At 43.1% G+C, this 22,332-nt stretch overlaps 1 protein-coding gene across 2 annotated transcripts in view; it reads left to right on the top strand.

Annotated features, from left to right (window-relative positions):
• Positions 1-22,332, top strand: part of dym (dymeclin) — a 488,802-nt gene that overhangs the window by 2,620 nt on the left and 463,850 nt on the right. The gene's annotated exons all lie outside the window — the stretch shown is intronic.

The raw sequence follows: 22,332 nt of genomic DNA, 5'->3' as shown, positions 1-22,332 counted from the left end.
CCCTATGGCTCAAATCCTCCAACCCTGGCAACATCCTTGTAAATCTTTTCTGAACCCTTTCAAGTTTTGCAACATCTTTCCGATAGGAAGGAGACCAGAATTGCAAGCAATATTCCAACAGTGGCCTAACCAATGTCCTGTACAGCCACAACATGACCTCCCAACTCCTGTACTCAATACTCTGACCAATAAAGGAAAGCATACCAAACGCCGCCTTCACTATCCTATCTACCTGCGACTCCATTTTCAAGGAGCTATGAACCTGCAATCCAAGGTCTTTGTTCAGCCACACTCCCTAGGACCTTACCATTAAGTGTATAAGTCCTTGCAGTTTTATCCTTTGCCTCCCATTGCAGTCTAGGATGTATCTCATCAGGATCTTGGGATTTATCCACTATCAGGCTTGCTAAAACTGTTCCTACTTCCTCCCTTTCAAAGCTGATATGTTCAAATATATTGTAACCGCACTAAGGGTCTTGTATTGTTGTAGTAGTGAACCTATCCATTGCCATTAGACCCAGGTTAAAGTCATGTCTGCTCTAGAGGTATATGATAGCATGCCTGAACATTGGCTGGGCGGCACAGTGGTTAGCACTGCTGTCTCACAGGGCCAGGGACCTGGGTTCGATTCCAGCCTCTGGCAACTGTGTGGAGTTTGCATGTTTCCCTGTGTCTGTGTGGGTTTCTTCCCACAATCCAAAGATTTGCAGGTTAGGTGAAGTGGCAATGCTAAATTGCCCATTGTGTTGAGGGATATGTAGGTTAAGTGCATAAGCCGGGGTAAGTATAGGATAGTTGTGGAATGTTACTGTCGGAGGGTTTGTGTGGACTTGTTGGGCTGAAGTGCCTGTTTCTACACTGTAGGTACTCTGTGTAACAGATTTGGTTAGAAAATGTCCATTGCAGTCGCTGTCCCTGATTTCTACACCCACATAATTTGTGTTGTCCATAGTTTCTGCCAAACCTAATGTTATCTGTAGGGGACCTGAATTGGAATTGCTCCGCTTGTTTTTTTTGGAGGGAAAATATAATAAAACTGTAAGTCAGTTTATTTACTGATCACTGTTTAGTCACTCTCTTGCTCTTTCTGTAGGATGCCAAAACATAATTAAGATTGAGTTTGTTTGATATTTTTCTGGTCGGATTGCCTGCTGATCCTCTGAGGGCTTACATGAATAATGGCTGTTTGGATTCTCCTATCATTCTTTTTGATTATCTCTCTATTGGAGCCGATGACAAGTCATGTAAATTCATTGATCTAGTAACAGAAAATAATAGCAGAAATAGGCTAATTAGCTCTTTGAGCATATTCTGCTATTTGTTCTGATTTGAAAGGAATAGAGGTGGGGAAATGGCATTGCTAAGCAGGGATACTATCACAGTCGCAGAAAGGGAGGTCATTGAGGAGGGTTTTTGTACGGAGTCAGTATGGGTGTAAGTCAGAAACAACAAAGGAGCAATCACTTTATTGGGAGTTTTCGACAGACCCTCCAATGGCAACAGAGACACAGAGGAGCAAACTGTGAGGCAGATTTCAGAAAGTTGCAGAAGTAAGAGGATTGTTGTTTATGGGTGACTTTCACTTCATAATATTAATAGCAACCTCCCTAGTTCAATTAGTTTCAATGGAGCAGTTTTTGCTAGGTGTGTCCAGGAAGGATTCCAGACTCAATTGGAGTCAGCCGTATTGGGAGAGCATTTCTGTGATAATGGTCACAACTTCCTGACTTTTTATTATAGTCGTGGAGCAGGATAGGAGCAGATGGTATGGGAAAGTATTTAATTGGCGGGAATTACAATTACAATGCTGTTAGGCAGGAATTGGCGCACCTAAATTGGGAACAGATGTTTTCAGGGCATTTCAAGACAGAAAGGTGAAAGTTGTTTAGAGAGCACTTTCTGATAGTGCTGGATAGGTTTGGCCCACTGAGGCAAGGAAGGGATGGTAGGGTGAAGGAACCTTGGGTGACTAGGGAATGGAATATCTAGGCAAGAGAAGATGCTTACTTCAGGTTGAGGAGGCAAGGATCAGACAGGGCTTTAGAGGGTTAGAAGGTAGCTAGGAAGGAACTGAACAAGTACTTAGGAGAGTGAATACAGGGTGTGAAGAAGCTAGAGCTTTTTTTCCTTTAGGATTAAGGAAAAACCCGTGGCATTCTACACTTATGTGAGGAACAAGATGGCCAGAGTGTGGGTAGGGCCGATCAGGGATAGTGGAGGGAACTTGTGCCTGCAGTCAGAGGAGCTGGGAGGTCCCTAATGAATACTTTGCTTCAGTATTCGCTACTGCCAGGGACTTTGTTTGTGAGGACAGCATGAAGCAGGTTGATATTAAGAAGGAGGATGTGTTGATGATTTTGAAAATCATAAGGATAAATAAGTCCCCTGGGCCAGATAGGATATACCCAAGGTTACTACAGGAAGCGAGGGAAGAGATTGCTGCACCTTTGGCGATGATCTTTGTATCCTTACTGTCCACTGGAGTAATTACAGGGTGGGAAATGTACCCTTGTTCAAGAAAGGGAATAGGGATAACCGATGTGATGAAGGGCTTTTGCCCAAAACGTTGATTTTACTGCTCCTCGGATGCTACCTGAACTGCTGTGCTCTTCCAGCACCACTAATCCAGAACCATGTGAATTACAGACCAGTCAGTCTTGCATCAATAGTGTGCAAAGTTTTGGAGAGGATTCTGAGAGACAGGATTTATGATTACTTAGAAAACCATAATTTGATTAGAGGTAGTCAGCATGGCTTTAAAAGGTCATGCCTCACAAGGCTTACTGAATTACTTGAGAGTGTGACAAAATACGTTGAAGGTAGAGCAGTCAATGTAGTGTACATGGACTTTAGCAAGACATTTGATAAGATTCCCCATGGTAGGCTCATTCAGAAAGTAAAGCGGCATGAGACACACGGAAATTTGGCTGTCTGGATACGGCTGGCCCGTAGAAGACAGAAGGTGGTAATAGGTGGGAAGTATTCAGCCTGGAGCTTGGTGACCAGTCAGGTTCTGCAGGGATCTGTTCTGGGACCTCTATTCTTTGATTTTTATAAATGACTTTGATAAAGAAGTGGAAGGATGGGTTAGTAAGTTTGCTGATGACATGAACGTTGGAGAAGTTGTGGATAGCGTAGAAGGCTGTTGTAGCCTGGAATGGGACATAGACGGGATGCAGAACTGGGCTGAGAAGCGGCAGATGGAATTCAACCTAGAAAAGTAAGAAGTGATTCATTTTGGAAGGTTGTATCTGAATACAGAATACAGGGTTAAAGGCAGATGCTTAGCAGTGCAGAGGAACAGAAGGATTTTGGGGTCCATGTCTGTAGATTCCTCAAAGTTGCCACTCAAGTTGATAAGGTTGTTAAGAAGGCTTTCATTAGCAGGGGCTTTGTGTTTGAGCCACTAAAGTCCTGGTTAGACCACACTTGGAATATTATGTTCAGTTCTGATTGCCTCTTTATAGGAGGGATGTGGAAGCTTTTGAGTGTGCAGAGGAGATTTACCAGGATGCTGCCTGGACTGGAGGGCATGTCTTATGAAGAAAGGTTGAGGGAGCTAAGGCTTTTCTCCTTGGAGTGAAGAAGGACGAGAGGTGACTTGATAGATGTGTACAAGATGATGAGAGGCGTAGATAGAGTCAAAAGTCAGAGACCTTTTCCCAGGGCAGAAATGGCTATCACGAGGGGGTATAATTTTAAGGTGATTGAAGGAAGATTTAGGGGTGATGTCAGAGGTCAATTTTTTTTGCAGTGTTGGGTGAGTGAAATGCACTGCCAGCAGCAGTAGTAAAATCAGATACATTAGGAACATTTAAGTGACTCTCAGATAGGCACATGATAGAAAAATGAAGAGTATGTAGGTTATTTTGATCTTTAGAGTCAGATAAAAGATCGGCACACATTGAGGGCCAAAGGCACTCTATTGTGCTGTACTGTTCTGTTTATAACTGATCATTCCAACTCAGTACACTGTTCCCACTTCCTTCACATACTTTTTGATCCTTTTAACCTGAAGAATTATATCTATCTGACTGAAAACAATGTTTTGGCCCCTCCTTTCTATTGGCAGACTTTCTTAGGCTCACCACTCTGCGTGTAGAATTTTCTCCTCGTGAACGCTAATGGACTACCTCCCGTAACCTCAGTGACTATAAAACAGATTTTGACAGGGTGACAGACGTACACTCGTGGAACAAGGCTTTGTGATTCAGATTCAAAGTCACCTGTTTCTCTTGATCATTTTCTAAAACAAAAAGTCTTTACAGAATTTGTATTAGAATGATCTGTTACCTCTTGTCTTTATTGTCTCAATTAGAAGCCTGTTTCATAAATTCACCACTTATTCACTGAAATAATTTTTCTGTGAATTAGATATGAATATATTCCCTGATGGCACAAGCTATGCCCTGTTAAGTCTTTCTGTGAAGGTGAAACATGTTATAATGCGCTACCTCATTGTCACAAAAGCTAATATGTTTATGCAGCAAGGAATGCAAGTCATATTACTGGCCTTCGTTGCAATTTTGTAGAGTTTTTGTGAGACCGCATCTGATATATTATGTATATTTGTGGCCTCATTGCCTCAGGAAAATTGTACTTGTCATTTAATGAAGATCCACCAGACAGGTCCCTAGGATAGCAGAAATGTATTATGAGGAGAGACTGAGAAGACTGGGCTTACATTTTCTGGAGTTCAGAAGAATGAGAGGTGATCTTGTTGAAGCATACAGAACTCTTGCAGCACTTGATGGGCTTTTAATTCTTTCAAAGGATGAGGATGTCACTGGCAAGGTCAATGTTAGTTGCCAATCTCTGATTGCCTTTGAACTATGGCTTACTAGGCTATTTCAGGGAGTAATTGAGAGTCAATCACATTGCTGTGGATCTGGAATCATGTCAGACTGGGAATGGACTTTACCATTTTTGTGACTAGCTTTATATTTGAGATTCTTTTTGTTAATTCACTTTAAAATCCGTCAGCTGGCATGTTGAGATTTAAGCTGTTAAGCCCAGAGCTTCATTTAGGCCTCTATTACTAGTTCATTTGTTTTACCATAAGACACCATCCACTGCTAATGAACCAACAGTTATTGATGCAGAGGAACAGCTTGTGATGTGGGAGCAACACTGATAAATTCTCTGTATTATGGAGATGACTTTTCCCTGTTTGTGTATCTCTCTGATGGAAATTTCTTGAATGCTTGGCGCGATCAGAATAAGAATACCAAGCTGTGCAGAGACTAATGAACTGCCAGATTGCATGCCAGAATATCCTGATGTCCTACGTCACGTGCAGTGCTTTGAACAAAAAGGCAACAAGTCCACAGCTTCATTACAAAATCCAGTAAGCATGTTGTTGCTCATTGTGGGGGAGAAATTGCAGAGATGGAGTGAAACAACGGTGCTTTGAGGTCTACCCTAGGATCATAGTCACCAAGGAAATGCTAGTTGTCAGAGATTACTTGTCACAAAAGAGCTGGCTATGGAACCCATGGGGAGGAATTTTTCAAAGTATTGACTTATTTGCCACAACCAAATCTCCAAGTGGTGATCCTCTGCCGCTTGATCTCATCAAACAAGGAAAGCTAGCACACCTGCAACATCTCTGGAACATCTCTCTCCACTTTAGGAAGGACATGGTGCCCCAGAATATATGATGCCAAAATTATGACTTTGTAAACCACAACAATTAAGCGATAATTGAGGCATCTCCCTGCTAAGTATTGTGGCAAAGGTATCAGCTGGTATTGCCCTCGTCAGGTTGTAGTTTTTGGTTGAGAATATGTATTCTGATTTCCATTGTAATTTCAAAATGTTGATCTATCATGAGCATAACGTCCTCATTTTGACAGCTGCAAGAGAAATGCTGTGAAGAAAGGACACGACATATTGTATTAATCAATGTTGCCAAAGTATTTGACCTTGTGAGCACAGAAGGGCTATTTAAGCTGTTGGTGGAAGTTGGCTGCCTGCCAAAGCTGCTCAATGTGATCTCCTTTCATGACAACTTGATGAGTAAAGTTAGCCAAGCAGGCAAAATCAGGACCCTCTGAGATCTCGAATGGGCTATTCTGGCCCTGGCATTAGTATATTCTTCTATTTGTGAAGTTATCCTATGCCTTCAGGTCATCTTTAGAAGGTGCTTATATATTGGAATTTTTGGAAAGCTGTTCAGCTTTGGCCACCATTGCCAAGTTCTCAAATGAGAATTTCTGTTTGTCAATGAAGCCAACTATTCTTTTGTATCAAGGGACATCTTAACTGACAAATGGACTGATTATTTTACTCTTGTAGAAAGTTTGTTTGACCATCAGCATCACAGAGATAGAGAACATAGAACAGTGCAGCACAGAACAGGCCCTTCAGCCCATGATGTGCCGACCATTGATCCTCATGTAAGGTAAACCTAATGTACGAACCCTCAAATTTCTGTGACCATATGCATGTCCAGCAGTCTCCTAAATATCCCCAATGACCTTGCCTCCACAACTGCTGCTGACAACACATTCCATGCACTCTCAACTCTCTGCGTAAAGAACCCGCCTCTGACATTCCCTCTATATTTTTCGCCAAACAGCTTAAAACTATGACCCTTCGTGTTAACAATTTCCGCCCTGCGAAAAAGTCTCTGGCTATCAAGTCTTTCTGTGCCTCTCATTATCTTGTACACTTCAATTAGGTTCCTTCTGTTCCTTCTTTTTTCCAAAAAAGTCCGAGCTCAGTCAACCTCTCTTCGTAAGATAAGCCCTCCATTCCAGGCAGCATCCTGGTAAACCTCCTCTGAACCCTCTCCAAAGCATCCACATCTTTCCTATAATAGGGTGACCAGAACTGGACGCAGTATTCCAAGTGCAGTCTAACCAAAGTTTTATAGAGCTGCAACAAGATCTCATGGCTCTTAAACTCAATCCCCCTAATAATGAAATCCAAAACACCATATGCTTCCTTAACAACCCTGCCCACTTGGGTGGCAATTTTAAGGGATCTACGTACCTGCACACCAAGATCCCGCTGTTCCTCCATACTGCCAAGAATCCTGTCTTTTATCCTGTACTCAACTTTCAAGTTCGACGTTCCAAAATGCATCATCTCGCATTTATCCAGGTTGAACTCCATCTGCCACCTCTCAGCCCATCTCTGCATCCTGTCAGTGTCACACTGCAGCCTACAACAGTCTTCTATACTGTCAATGACACCTCCAACCTTTGTCATCTGCAAACCTGCTAACCCATCCTTTAATCTCCTCATCCAAGTCATTCATAAAAACCATAAAGAGTAGAGGCCCAGGAACAGAGCCCTGTGGAACACCACTCACCATTGACCTTCAGGCAGAATATTTTCCTTCCACTACCACTTGCTGTCTTCTTTTGGCCAGCCAATTCTGTATCCAGACAACTAAATGTCCCTGTATCCCATTCCTCCTGAACTTCTGAACGAGCCTACCATGTGGAACCTTATCAAATGACTTGCTGAAGTCCACATACACCACATCCACCGCTCGACCCTCATCAACTTGTCTAGTAACATCCTCAAAGAACTCAATAGGATTTGTGAGGCATGACCCCCCCCCCCCCCCTCCCCAAAAGCTATGCTGACTGTATTTAATCAAGCCATGCTCTTCCAGATGGTCATAAATCCTATCCCTCAGAATCCGTTCTAACGCCTTGCAGATGATAGACGTGAGGCTGACTGGTCTATAATTGTCGGGGATTTCCCTATTTCCTTTCTCGAAGAGAGGAATTACATTTGCCTCCCTCCAGTCCTCAGGTACGACTCCGGTGGAGAGTGAGGATGCAAAGATCTTCACAAGTGGCGAAGCAATCACATTCCTTGCTTCCCAAAGCAGCTGAGGACAAATTTGGTCTGCACCTGCAACTTGTCAATCTTAATGTTTGTCAAAACTTTCAGCACATCAGCTTCCTCAGTCCCTATCTGTTCCAGCATGCTTACCTGCTCCTTAATGGTTTCATTCACTTTAGTAAAGACAGAAGCAAAAAAACTCATTCAGGGCTTCCCCTACCACCTCAGACTCTATACACAAGCTCCCTATGCTATCCCTGATCAGCCCTTCTCTTTCTTTGATCATTCTCTTATTCTTCACATAAGTGTAAAATGCCTTTGATTTCTCCCTAATCCTTCCTACCAAGATGAATGTATGTTCCAGATGTTGCCATAACTGCTGTCTCTAAGCATCGCAATCTGAACACTGAGGAATAAACAGTGCTAACCTTTGTGTTTCCACTCTGGTACTAAGTACTCCTTTTGAAATAGCGAGTACAAAACATAGGACCATTGCACATATGATTGAAATGCAATTAAGCACAGTATAGTTTTCAAAATGAGCTATATTATGTTATACTTACGTAAGGAAAGTGGCATTGATAGATGAGGTATGGCAGTGATTGAGCAAGTGGGGAAATTGAAAAGAATTGCAGGAAGCTGATGCATGTTTAATTAAGGTACCTACGGGAGACATTGGGCTTATTGTAGGCTTCTTGCAATCTTGATAAAGTGATAGAGAATGTCAATAGGGAAAAGTTGCAGATGTTAAAGTGAGGAAGTGGAAATATACATGACCATAATATTGAGATACTTAGTAATAAATTCAGTAGGACATTCAAGAGAGATTTCTTCGACTAGAGAACCGTGAGGAATAGAGAGCAGAAGAACAAATGTCATCTCAACTCATTCAGATTATCGCCGATCTTCAACTTTGAGAAGGTAATGGTGAACTAACTTGAACTACTCCAGTGCATGTGTTGTAGGTAGACCCACAGTGCTGTAATTCCACAAATAATTCCAGGATATTTACCCAGCGACAATGAAACAGTGATGTTTATCCAAGTCAGCATGGTGAATGGAATGGAGGGAATCTTGCAGGTGATGGTGTTCCCATGTATCTTCTGCCTTTATTCTTCTTGATAGAAGTGGTTGTGCATATGGAAAGTACTAGGTGAAAACAATGACTGCAGATGCTGGAAACCAGATTTTGGATTAGTGGTGCTGGAAGAGCACAGCAGTTCAGGCAGCATCCAAGGAGCAGCAAAATCGACGTTTCGGGCAAAAGCCCTTCAGGAATAAAGGCAGAGAGCCTGAAGCATGGAGAGATAAGCAAGAGGAGGGTGGGGGTGGGGAGAATGTAGCATAGAGTACAATAGGTGAGTGGGGGAGGGGATGAAGGTGATAGGTCAGGGAGGAGGGTGGAGTTTTTAGGTGGAAAAGAAGATAGGCAGATAGGACAAGTCATGGGGACAGTGCTGAGCTGAAAGTTTGGAACTAGGGTGAGGTGGGGGAGCACTGTCCATGACTTGTCCTACCTGCCTATCTTCTTTTCCACCTATCCACTCCACCCTCCTCCCTGACCTATCACCTTCATCCCCTCCCCCACTCACCTATTGTATTCTATGCTACTTTCTACCCACCCTCACCCTCTTCTAGCTTATCCTGATACATCTTTTCCAAACCCCCTCCAATTTAGTAATATCCATCCTATAAAAGGGTAACCAGAACTGCACACAGTACTCCAGAAAAGGTCTCAGTGTCTCACTGCCCTTCTGTACAACCTCAACATGATGTCCCAACTCCTATACTCAATTTCTACAGTGCATCTTATGGATGTACTCACTGTTGCTACTGAGTGTTGATTGTGCAGGGAGTAAATGCTTGTGGATTTGGTGCCAATCAAGGGAGTTGCTTTGTGCTCAATGGTGTCAAACTTCTTGAGTGTTGTTGGACTAGTGAGGAGCATTCCATCACATTTCTGACTTGCACCTTTACAGATGCTGGACTGACTTTGGGAAGCCAGGAGGCTAGTTGCTCATGACAATATTCCTAGCCTCTGATCTATCTTGTAGTCACTGTATTTGTATGCTGGGCCCATTGGTCACCCAGCCACCCCAGAATGTTGTTATTGCAAGAATCGGTGGTGATCATGCCGTTAAATGTCAAGAGCTGGGGTGGATTGCTTGCCTGTTTGTTATCAGAATGGTTATTGTAAGGCATTTGTCTGCCATGAATGTTACTTGCCACTTTTCAGCCCAGTCCTGGATGGATATTGACCAGTTGTTCTTGTATTTGAGTATTTGTATCTCAGAATTCCTACAGTGCATACAGAGTCAAGTCCACAGCACCGCTCCTAAAAGCTTCCCACCTGGACACACCCCCACCACCTTTTCCCATTTTTCCTACATGGGGTTTTACTCCATGGGTAAACCACTTAACTTGTACATCCCTGGTCATGTAGGGCAATTTAACATGGCCAGTCCACTTAACTTGCACACTTTTGGACAGTGGGGGAAAAAAAAGTGGAGCACCTGGAGGAAACTAATACAGACACAGGGAGAACGCACAAACCCCACATCAATGCAAGAATCGACCCAAGTCCCTGGTATGAATCTGTTCTAGGATCTACAGTCCATCTTCCTGAATTCAGTACCTACATCCTCCTTCTCCCACGGCATCGAAAAATGTGCAGACTGTGCTCCATGCAGACTGTCATCTTGGTACCTAGTGGGTTCCATTCTTTCCCTTGCTATCCTTGTTCCCATCATATACTTAGAATACCCTGGGATTCTCCCTAATTTTACCCACCTTTTCTTTTCATAGTTGCATAGATTAGATTACTTAGTGTGGAAACAGGCCCTTCGGCCCAACAAGTCCACACCGACCCGCCGAAGCGCAACCCACCCATACCCCTACATTTACCCCTTACCTAACACTATAGGCAATTTAGCGTAGTCAATTCACCTGACCTGCACATCTTTGGACTGTGGGAGGAAACCGGAGTACCTGGAGGAAACCCATGCAGACACGGGGAGAACGTGCAAACTCCACACAGTCAGTCGCCTGAGGCGGGAATTGAACCAGGGTCTCTGGCGCTGTGAGGCAGCAGTGCTAACCACTGTGCCACCGTGCTGCCCACAAATGTGTGCCGCCCACAAGGATGTAAGTATTGAATTCAGGAAGATGGACTGTAGATCCTGGAACAGATTCATACAGGCGTTAACACTGCCTCACAGCACCAGGGTCGATTCTTGCATTGATGTGGGGTTTGTGCGTTCTCCCTGTGTCTGTATGTTCCCTCCGGGTGCTCCACTATTTTTTACCCCACTGTCCAAAAGTGTGCAAGTTAGGTGGATTGGCCATGTTAAATTGCCCCACATGTCTAGGGATAAACAAGTTAAGTGGTTTAGCCATGGAGTAAAACTCCATGTGGGATAAATAGGAAAAGGTGGTGGGGGTGTGTCCAGGTGGGAAGCTTTTAGGAGGGGTGCTGTGGACTTGATGGGCCTAAATGGACTCTGTATGCATTGCAGGAAATCTGAGAGTGAGTGGGTATTGCAGATTCTGGTGGATTTAAAAGTGGTCTGATCCCCAAGTCCAGATGAGTTGTAATCCAGGCTGCTGTGGAAATCTTAAAGGAAATCACAAATTTTAAATCCTCTCTGGCTACTGTGGAGGTGCCAGAGAGCTAGAGAATAGCTAATGTGGTTCCAGTTTTCAGGATGGGTGTGAGAGAGAAACTGGGAAACCAAAGGAAAACTATTGGAGAAAATCCTGAAGGAGTGAATTAATCTCCACTTGGAGCAACACCGTTTGATAACCTCCATTTGACAAAGCCGTGCTCAACAAATTTGTTTGAAGTTTTTGAGGTGATCAGGTCTGCAGATGAAGATAGTGCAATTGATGTAGTTTTTGTGGATTTCTGCAAAACCTTTGGCCAGGTCCCACTGAGACTGGTGAGGATAAAACACTTGGATCCAGGGTAACTTGGCAAGTTGGATCTAAAATTGGATTAGTGGTAGGAGACAGAATGGTGGTAAAAGGTTGCCTGTCTGACTGGAGATTGGTGTCTACTAGCATACCACAGTGATCTATGCTGGATCCCTTACATAAAAGATACAGAAGAAAATGTGGAGAGGGGTGACAGTGAGAAAGAAGGTCTTAAATTCCAGGAGGATATAGATGGATTGTTCTGATGAACAGATCAGTGAATAATGGAATTTAACTCTGATAAGGTGATGCACTTTAGAAAAACTAACAAGACAAGGAATATTTCATGAAAGGCAGGACACCAGGAAGCTCAAGATAGAGGGGTCTTCGGGTGCTTGTCCGCAGATCCTTGATGGTGGCAGCAGGTCAGATAATAGAGTAGTTATGGAAGCATATGGGACACTTGCTTTTATCATTGCAATAGCATGGAGGTTATTTTGAAGCTGTTCAGGCTTTTGGTTAGGCCAGAGATGGAGAGTGTAGTACGGTGACCAGAACTATGGTTGTGATTGCATGAAGGATGTGATTCCACTAGTTGGTACAAAGGCGATTCACTAGGATGTTGACTGGGGTGGAGCAGTTTACCAATGCAGCGAGGTGGATAAGCTTTGGTTGTTTTCTTTGGAGCAGAGAAGAATGAGAAGGATCCTGACTGAGGTGTATAAGATTGAGGGGCATGGATAGAAAGCAACTGTTACCCGTAATTGAAGGGTCAGTAACAAGGGGACATAATTTTAAGGTGAAAGGCACGAGGGCATTTGAGGAAATATCCTTTCATCCAAAGGGTGGTGGGAATCCAGAATTTGGAATGTATTGCCTGACAAGATAGTTAAGGTGGAAAACCTCAATCTTTTTCTTAAAAACTCTTGATGTCCTAACTTTCAAGGTTGTAGGCCAAATGCTGGAAAGTGGGACTAGTACAGATTTAGTGTAGCTTTTTGTCAGTGCAGACTTGATGGGTCAAAGGATCCCTTCGATACTGTATTATTCTTTGGAATGAAGGATTAAATTCATAAAGGTGTGGTAAATGAAAGAGCAGAGATGAGGCAAAAGAGCAAGCTACTTTTATGAGAAATGATAAACATACTGTGACAGGAAGGGACATAGTAAAAATTCAGTGTACATCACCAGATAAGATGAGAGGTTACAAAAAGAATAAAACTTAAAAAAAAAACTGAATGCACGTGGACTTTGAAGGACCTATTCTGACAAGTACTGACAAACCTATTCCAACAGTCATTGCGTCAGAAGTCAGATCAGTTTTCCTTTGTGTGAATCAAAGGAAAGTGATGGGACCAGATGGAGTATCAGACCACGCACTCAACCTCTCCCGGCAGCAGGCCACTGTCCCTGCCTCTTTCAAGATGGCCAACATCATCCCTTTGCCTAAAAAGGCTCATGCAGCATGTTTCAATGACCACTTCCCAGTGGCCCTAACTTCGGTGGACATGAAGTGCTTTGAAAGGCTGGTCATGGCATTAATCAACTCCAGCCTCCCCACTACCCATGATCCATTCCAATTTGCCTATCGGATTAACAGATCCACGTCAGATACTCACTTGCCCTTCACTCCTCCCTAGAACATCTTGACACCAAGAACAGCTACGTAAGAATCCTACTCATTGACTACAGTTCAGCCTTCAACACTATTATCCCCTCAAGACTTGATTGATTACTAAACTTAGCGATCTCTGTCTAAGCCCCACTCTCTGCAACTGGATCCTTAGTTTCCTGACCCACTGGCCACAATCAGTGACGACTGAGGACAATATTTCCTCCTCACTAACACTCAACACTGGAGCCCTCCCAGTGTGCATACTTAGTCCCCTACTGTACTCACTGTATATCCATGACTGCATCACCAAATATCAGACTAATGCCATTTACAAGTTCGCTGATGACACCACCATAGTCGGTTGAATCTCAGATGGTGACGAAACAGACTACAGACAGGAGGTGGAAGACCTGCTGGGAAAAGGATGCACTGAGAACAACCTAGCTCTCAAGCCGACAAAACCAAGGAACTCATTATTGACTTTTGACGGGATGTTACTCATGCCCCCCAACACATTAACAGCACCAGAGGTGGAGTGAGTGGAGTGTGTCAAGTTCCTGGGAATGGTCATTCACCACAAGCTTTCTTGGGCTCTTCATTTGGACTTACTGGTTACAAAGGCCCAACAAAGTCTCTTCCTCAGGCAGCTGAGGAAATTTGGCATTATGATGAATACCCTTGCCAACTTTTATAGGTGAGCCATCGAGAGCACTCTGTCTGGATCTATCACTACCTGGTATGGCACCTGTACATTCAAGATCGGAGACTGTTACAGAGAGTGGTGAACTTGGCCCGGACAGTCTCAAGGGCCAACCTCCCATCTATAGAATCCACCTACCAGGCCCGCTGTCAAGGAAAGGCTGCCAGCATTCTCAAAGATCCACCTTGGCAATGTTTTTTACAACCTCTGCCATCGGGGAAAAGGTACAGAAGCCTGAGCGTGTATACCAGCTGGTTTCGAAACCAGTTTCTACTCTACTGAATGGACTCTCAAACTCTTAACATTTCCCTGTACCTGTTTTTGTTTTTGCTGCTGTTTACCTATTATTTACTTATCTATGCTACTTAACTGTGACCTGCTTGTATTGCTCACAAGACAAAGCTTTTAACTGCGCCTCGGTACACGTGGCAATAAATTCAATTCAATTCCAAGCAAAACAGATGAACAAATAAATAAAAATAACCTGATAGCCATTACAGAGAGATGATGGCAGGATGACACTGATGGAATATTGAAGGTTACAGAACATTTTAGGACGGTCATGAAGCCAGGAAAAGGTGGGGTAGTAACTTTGTTAGTAATGATTAGAGGTTGACGTTTCCTTTGTTGCTTTTGAATTTACCCTTCCTGGAGTTTTTCTAATACCCCTCATTTTGTTTTCTCAAATTAAGTGTGTGGAATAACCTAATTAGTGTAGCAATTGTTCTTTGTTTTTGAGTCATGTGTGGCACTGAGAAGACAATATTTTTTGTGTTTTTACATAAAAGCAAAATACTGTGGATGTTAGAGATTTGAAATATAAATAGAAAATGCTGAATAAACTCAGCAGGCCTGACAACATCTGTGGCGAGAAGAACATGGTTAATGATTAGGAGTCCAGTATGACTCATCACCGAGCTAAATGTAAGTTATATGATGTGTAACTGAAATCTATTGAGTATTTCTGATAGCTAGCAATTTTCATTACTTTTTCTGGTGGTACTTTGTTTTTAGTGGAATTTGAATTTGTGACCTTTGTTAGTCTGATATCATGCAGGTGAAAGTGAGGTCTGCAGATGCTGGAGGTCAGAGTTAAGAGTGTGTTGCTGGGAAAACACAGCAGGTCTAGCAGCATCCAAAGAGCAGGAGAATCGACGTTTTGGGCATAAGCCCTTCATCAGGAATGAGGCTCGTGGGCCAGGGCTAAGAGATACATTTGGGGAGTGGGGGTAGTACTCGGGGTGTACAGTCTGGTATCATAACTAGTGCATTGCTATAACTGTATAACCTTCCCTCTTACCCTGAAGGACATGACTTGTACTTATATTCTAGGTCGCTGGGATTTTTTGAGAGAGGCAAAACTATCAGACATTCTCAGTTGACCATTTGAGCATCATGGATATTATCATTTAACCTTGATGCTTTCATCTTGGCTTCTGAGTAGCTGTCTTTTTAATTCATCCATGTATGAATCTTTGAGTAAAAAATGAGGTCTGCAGATGCTGGAGATCACAGCTGCAAATGTGTTGCTGGTCAAAGCACAGCAGGTTAGGCAGCATCTCAGGAATAGAGAATTCGACGTTTCGAGCATGAGCCCTTCATCAGGAATCCCTCATGCTCGAAACGTCGAATTCTCTATTCCTGAGATGCTGCCTAACCTGCTGTGCTTTGACCAGCAACACATTTGCAGATGTATGAATCTTTGTCAGGCCAACATTTATTGCTGAGCCCTAATTGGTGTTGAGCTGCTGCCTTGAACTGTTACTGTTCATCATGAAGGGGAGATATCCTGTCTCTGTCTTAGGCATACTGAAAACAAAACCAGCTTCCTGCATCTCTACTGAATATGTGAATGTAAGAAGTTGATGAGTGATCCATCAAACCTACTCCACAGTTATGATGGTTAGCATATCAAGAATAAATATTTCCTTCCCCTTCCCTGCAATCTCCACCTGTAGACCTATCTCAACAGGCAACTACACACACTTACTAAACTCCTTCACTGTATTCAGTAAGGGAATCAAAGGTTATGAGCATAGATCAGAAAATGGAGTTGAGGATTATCAGAGCAAACATCTCATTGAATGGCAAAGGAGACTTAATGGGTTGAATGGTCTGTGGCTTATGGTATTAGCTTTTCCTTTGAATGTCAAGGGGTGATCGTGAGAATGTCTATCTCTAATTTGGGGATTGTCATTGCTTGGCATTTTTGTTGGCCCCTGTGTATGTATGTTTCTAGAAAGGATAAGACTAGATAGACTTGATTAGATTAAATTCCGTACAGTGTGGAAACAGGCCATTTGACCCAACAAGTCCACACCAACCCTCGGAGTATCCCAACCAGACCCATTCCCCTACATTTCCCTCTGACTAATGTACCTAACACTATGGGCAATTTAGCGTGGTCAATTCACCTGATCTGCACATCTTTGGATTGTGGGAGGAAACCGGAGTACCCGGAGGAAACCCACGCAGACAGTGGGAGAATGTGCAAACTCCACCCAGACAGTGAACGCTGGAATGGAACCTACGTCCCTGGTGCTGTGAGGCAGCAATGCTAACCATTGAGCCACCGTGCCACCTGAAAGTCTTGGATGTGATTGATGTAGTCTTCCTGTCTGGAAAAACAATGTCTGGTTTGCATGTTTTTTTTTTGAACAGAAGTTTGATAGATACTTAAAAATGTGCAAGCCTACAAGTGTGTAGGGGTGGCAGGAGCGGAATTTATTTCTATAGCTTCTTCAAAGAGCTGACATGGCTACGACGAATGGAATGGTCTCCTTGCTTGCTGTATAATTGTGAAATAACCAGTTTGGAAAAATTGCAGCTGCTGATGGATGTGTAACTAGGTGCAGATAAGATGATAGAAAATCTATAAAATTAAAAGTAGATATCTACAATTCAGCTGCACCTGGTATTATCACTGATGTAAAGTATATCAGTCAGTCATGGAGGAGTGTGTGACAGTAAGATAGGAACAAACTGCTGACAAGTTCCTTCCTCTGAAAATAGTAACTGATTCTGTCCAATATGTTACCCGTGGACTAAAGGAGGAAGATTTCAGAGAGTGCAACCAGAATGTTAAGTTTTACATAATCAGGAAAGAGAGATCACATCCAGGGTGTGAGACAACCTGCATGATTATAGTTTGGGGAAGTGCAGAAAGGAAGAGGAGCATTTTTCTTTATATATGGCTCACAACTTGTAAGGTTAACAGGATAAATTAAATTAAGACCAGAGGTTCAGCACAGAAGTAACATAGAACAGTATAGCACAGTACAGGCCCTTTGGCCATTCATGTTGTGCTGACCTTTTATCCTACTCTAAGATCAAACTACCTACATTTTACTAACATCCATGTGCCTATCCAAGAGTTGCTTAAATGTCCCTAATGTATCTGATTCTATTACTACCGCTGGCAGTGCTTTCTATGCACCCAACACTCTGACATTTCCCCTAAATCTTCCTCCAATCACCTGAAAATTGTGCCCCCTTGTAAAAGTAATTTCTTTCCTGGAAAAGTCTGACTATTGACTCTATTTATGCCTCATCATTATGTACACCTTGATCAAGTCACCTGTCATCCTCCTTTACTCCAATGAGAAAAGACTGAGCTCCCTCAACCTTTCTTCGTAAGACATGCTCTCCAGTCCATGCAGCATCCTGGTAAAGCTCTTCTGCACCTTGTCTAAAGCTTTCACATCCTCCTTGTAATGAGGCAACCAGAACTGAACACAATATTCCAAATGTGGTCTAACTAGAGCTCTATAGAGTTACAGCATAACTTCATGGCTCTTAAACTCAATCCCCTGTTAATGAAAGCCAACACACTAAAAGCCGCCTTAACAACCCTATCAACTTAGATGGCAACTTTGAGGGCAAAGAAGAGCATAGAATCCCTCCAGTGTGGGAGCAGGCATTTTTGACCCAACAAGTCCACACTGAACCTCTGAAGAGTTACCCACCCAGACCCATTCTCCTATCTTATATTTACACCTGACAAATGCACTTGACCTCCACATCCCTGAACACAATGGACAATTTAGCATGGCCCATTCACATAACTGGCATATCTTTGGATTGCGGGAGGAAACCGGAGCACACTGAGGAAACCCAAGCAGACACTGGGAGAATGTGTACAATCCACACACAGTAGCCGGAGGCTGGAATCAAACCTAGGTCCCTGCCATTGTGAGGTAGCAGTGCTAACCATTGAGCCACCATACTGCCCCAAAGAGTGGACATGGACCCCAAGATCCCTCTGTTCCTCTGCATTGCCAAGAATCCTGCCTTTAACCCTGTATTCTGCATTTAGATACAACCGTCCAAAATGAATCGCTCTATACTTTTACAGGTTGAACTCCGTTTGCCACTTCTCAGCCTAGGTCTGCATCCCATTGCTGTCCTGTTGCAACCTATAACAGCCCTCCACACTATCCACAACTTCACCAACCTTTGTGTCGTCGAATCCATGTACCCTACATTGACTGTATTCAGAATCTTCTCCAATAATTTTCCCACCAAAGATGTAAGACTGACTGGTCTGTAATTCACCAGGCTTTCCCTGTTCCCTTTCTTTAATGAGAATAATATTTCCCACCCTGCAGTCACTCAAGTAGACAGTAAGGTCGCAAAGATCATTGCCAAAGATGCAGCAATCTCTTCCCTTGCTTCCTGTAGTAACCTTGGATATATCCCATCTGACCCAGGGGACTCATCTATCCTTATGTTTTACAAAAGTTTCAGCACATCCTCCTCCTTAATATCAACCTGTTTGAGCATATCAGCTTGTTTCATGCTTTCCTCCCAAATGTCAAAGTCCCTTGCAGTAGTGAATACTGAAGCAAAGTATTCATTAAGGACCTCCCCACCTCCTCTGACTGCAGATACAAGTTCCCTCCACTATCCCTGATCAGTCCTACCCTTACTCTGGCCATCCTCTTGTTCCTCACATAAGTGTAGAATGCCTTAGGGTTTTCCTTAAATCCTAAAGCTTATTCATGCCCCTTCTCACTCTCCTAAGTCCATTGTTCAGTTCCTTCCTGGCTACCTTCTAACTCTCTAAAGCCCTGTCTGATCCTTGCCTCCTCAACCTTAAGTAAGTGTCCTTCCTCTTGTCTAGATATTCCACATTCCTTGTCACCCACGGTTCCTTCAGCCTACCATCCCTTCCTTGCCTCAGTGGGCCAAACCTATCCAGCACTATCAGCAAGTACTGTCTAAACAACTTCCACATTTCTGTCATGTTCCAAGTTAGGTGCCCCAGTTTCTGCCTGTTGGAGGATTTGAGCTATAAGGAGAGACTGACAGGCTGGGGCTGTTTTCCGTGGAGCATTGGAGGCTGAGGGGTGACCTTTATAGAGGTTTACAAGATTGAGGGGCATGGATAAGATAAATAGGCAAAGTCGTTTCCCTGGGATCGAGGAGTCCAGTGCTAGCGGGCATAGGTTAGGGTGAGAGGGGAAAGATATAAAAGAGACCTAAGGGGCAACTTTTTCACACAGAGGGTATGGAATGAGCTGCCAGAGGAGGTGGTGGAGGCTGTACAACTGCAACAATTAAGAGGCATTTGGATGGGTCTATGAATAAGAAGGGTTTGGAGGGATATGGGCTGGGTGCTGGCAGGTGGGACTAGATTGGGTTGGGATATCTGGTCAGCATGAAGGGGTTGGACCGAAGGGTCCATTTCCATGCTGTACATCTCTATGACTCTGTGTGACTACGAGTGAGCTAGTTAGAGGAGTCTGAAGGAGTCTCAGCCCTTGAGCATGTCTGGCAGGTTTGAGATTCTTGTTCCCATTGTGGATGAGAGCGAGCATAGGGAGAATGTGCAAACTGACTAAAGTGCTATGGAAAGGATGAGGAAGATTCAGGCATAGGAGGTAAGGGGTAGCTGCAAGAAGAGAGATTGTAAACTTGAGGCTGTTGTACTTAAATGCACACAGCGTATATTCAAGAGGTGGGAGTAAAAAGAAATTATAGTTGTAATCAGAGATTGTCTAGTCCCCTGAAGATCCAATAGTCTGTGTGGCCAGAAGTGGGTGTCCTGAAGGCTGCTTTGCCTGCCTGGATATTTTGTGTGCTACAGTGGAGCTTGGAGTAGGAAGGAAAAGATCCAGTTGTCTTTGTTCATGTAGGTCCCAACAATATAAGGAGAGGAGGTTGTGCTGAGAAAATGTGAGCAGCTAAGGACTAAATTAAAAATCAGGACCAAACAAATGGTGATCTGTCCATTACCACCTGAGCCACGAGCAAATTGACACAGGGTCATCAGAATCAAAGGTAATCCTGAAGCCCAAAGATTGGTCTGGGAGAAATGGGATCAAATTCATGGGATATTGGTGGTAGGAGTACTGGGGAAAGAGGGAGTTATTTCAATGGGCTGAGCTCCACCTGAATCATGCCAGGGCCAGAGTCCTAGCAAATCTCATAACTAGGACTGTAGATAGGGCTTTAAACTAAATAATGAGGTGGATTTTGTTACATGGAAAGTTACGCAAAGGGTTAAAGTGAAGGGGAGTTTCTCAGCTGATATTAAAGTTTTCAGAATAAATAATAGGACAGGGAATATGGAAAGGATGAGGAAGATTTAGACATAGGAGGTAAGGGGGCAGTTGCAAGAAGAGAGATTGTAAACTTGAGGCTGTTTGTAGTTAAATGCATGCAGCGTACAAAATAAGATAAATGAGATTGTAGTCCAGATGCAATTGGTAGATATGACATGGAGTGTCACAGAGAAATGGGTGTAAGGGGTTCAGGGCTGGGAACTAAATATCCAAGGATGGGTATCTTTTCGAAAGGTTGCATGTCCTATCAAAAGGATAGGCAAAAGTGCAAAGGGGGTGGACTTGACTTCTTAGTAAGAAATTAAATTAAATCGATAGTGAAAAGTTTTGAAAGGTGTCAACTGGATGACTGTACTTCAGAGTTCTAAAAGAGAGAGCTGAAGAGATTGTAGAGGTATTCATGGTTATTAGAAATACCTAAAAGCTCCCTTTAAAATCTAGTTAGTGTGTGTGATTTATCTTTTTAATGTGTAGTCCCTTTGAATCCTCTCACATGCTCACATTTATCACAGAACAAGACCTGCAGCATAGCTTTCTGACTTCCTTGTAGCTTAACAGGAGTTTAGGAAATGCAAAAGTAAAAAGACCCTGATGGAAGTTGTGAACAGACCTCTTAGCAGTAGACACATTGTGGGGAGGGAAATGTGGTGGGCTTCAATGAACTTGGAAAATCAGGTTGGTAGTTGATATCAAAGAAAGGAATTTGTGCAATGTGAACAAATCATTTTTTTTATTGGAGTAGCTTGTGGTGGAGTCCACTAGGGAACAGGCAGCTCTAGATTTGGTGGTGTGGAATGAGGCAGATTTCCGTAGGGAACTTAAGGTGAAGCAACTAGTCAGGTGCAGTGAACAAAATATGATAGAATTCACCCTTTTTTTGAGAGGGACAAGCTGGAATCTAATATAATGATATTAGAATGTAGTAAAGGTAACAGAGACGTGAGGGAGGAGCTGGTCAGGGTTGATTGGGAGAGTAGTCTAGCAGGGAAGACAGAACAGCAGCTTTGGCAGGAGTTACTGGGGACAATTTGGGAGGCAGAGCAGAAATTTAACCCAAGGAAGGAGAAACACATTAAGAGGAGGACAATGAAAATCCAAGACAACGTAAAAGCACAAGGAAAAGCATACAAGGTGGTGATAGTGGTCAGCCAGAAGATTGGGACATTTTTAAAAATGAAGGTAAACTAGCTAGATCGTAACATTTTAAAATAAAATTGCAAGTTTTTAAAAAAGATGTAAAAGGTAAGAGTGAACCTTGGACCGCTGGAAATTGAATGCTGAGAAGTGATAATGAGAACAAAGAAATAGTGGAAGAACTGAACAGTACTTTGCATCAATCTGCAGAGTGGAAGACATCAGCAGCATAACAGAACTTTGAGAGTCAGTGGCAGAAGTAAATGTAGTGGCCATCATTAAAGACAAAGTGCTGAGGAAGCTGAAAGGTCTGAAGCAGATAAAACACCCAGACTGGATGACTGTACTTCAGAGTTCTAAAAGAGATAGCTGAACAGATTGTAGAGGCATTAGTGGTTATTAGAAATATCTACAAGTTTCCATTAAAATTTAGTGTGTGAGATTTATCTTTCTAATGTGTGGTCCCTTTAAATCCTTTTGCATGACTATGCTCACATTTATCACAGACTTTCTTGCAACTGAACAGGAACATTACCCATAGTGAACTTCAGGCTTATTCCAAATTTGGATGGGTAATGGAAGCAAATGGATTGATGTCGATG

The sequence above is a fragment of the Hemiscyllium ocellatum genome, chromosome 1 (genome assembly GCF_020745735.1).
Source record: "Hemiscyllium ocellatum isolate sHemOce1 chromosome 1, sHemOce1.pat.X.cur, whole genome shotgun sequence".
NCBI classification, from domain to species: Eukaryota; Metazoa; Chordata; class Chondrichthyes; order Orectolobiformes; family Hemiscylliidae; genus Hemiscyllium; species Hemiscyllium ocellatum.
This window is presented reverse-complemented; position numbering and strand designations above follow the sequence as displayed.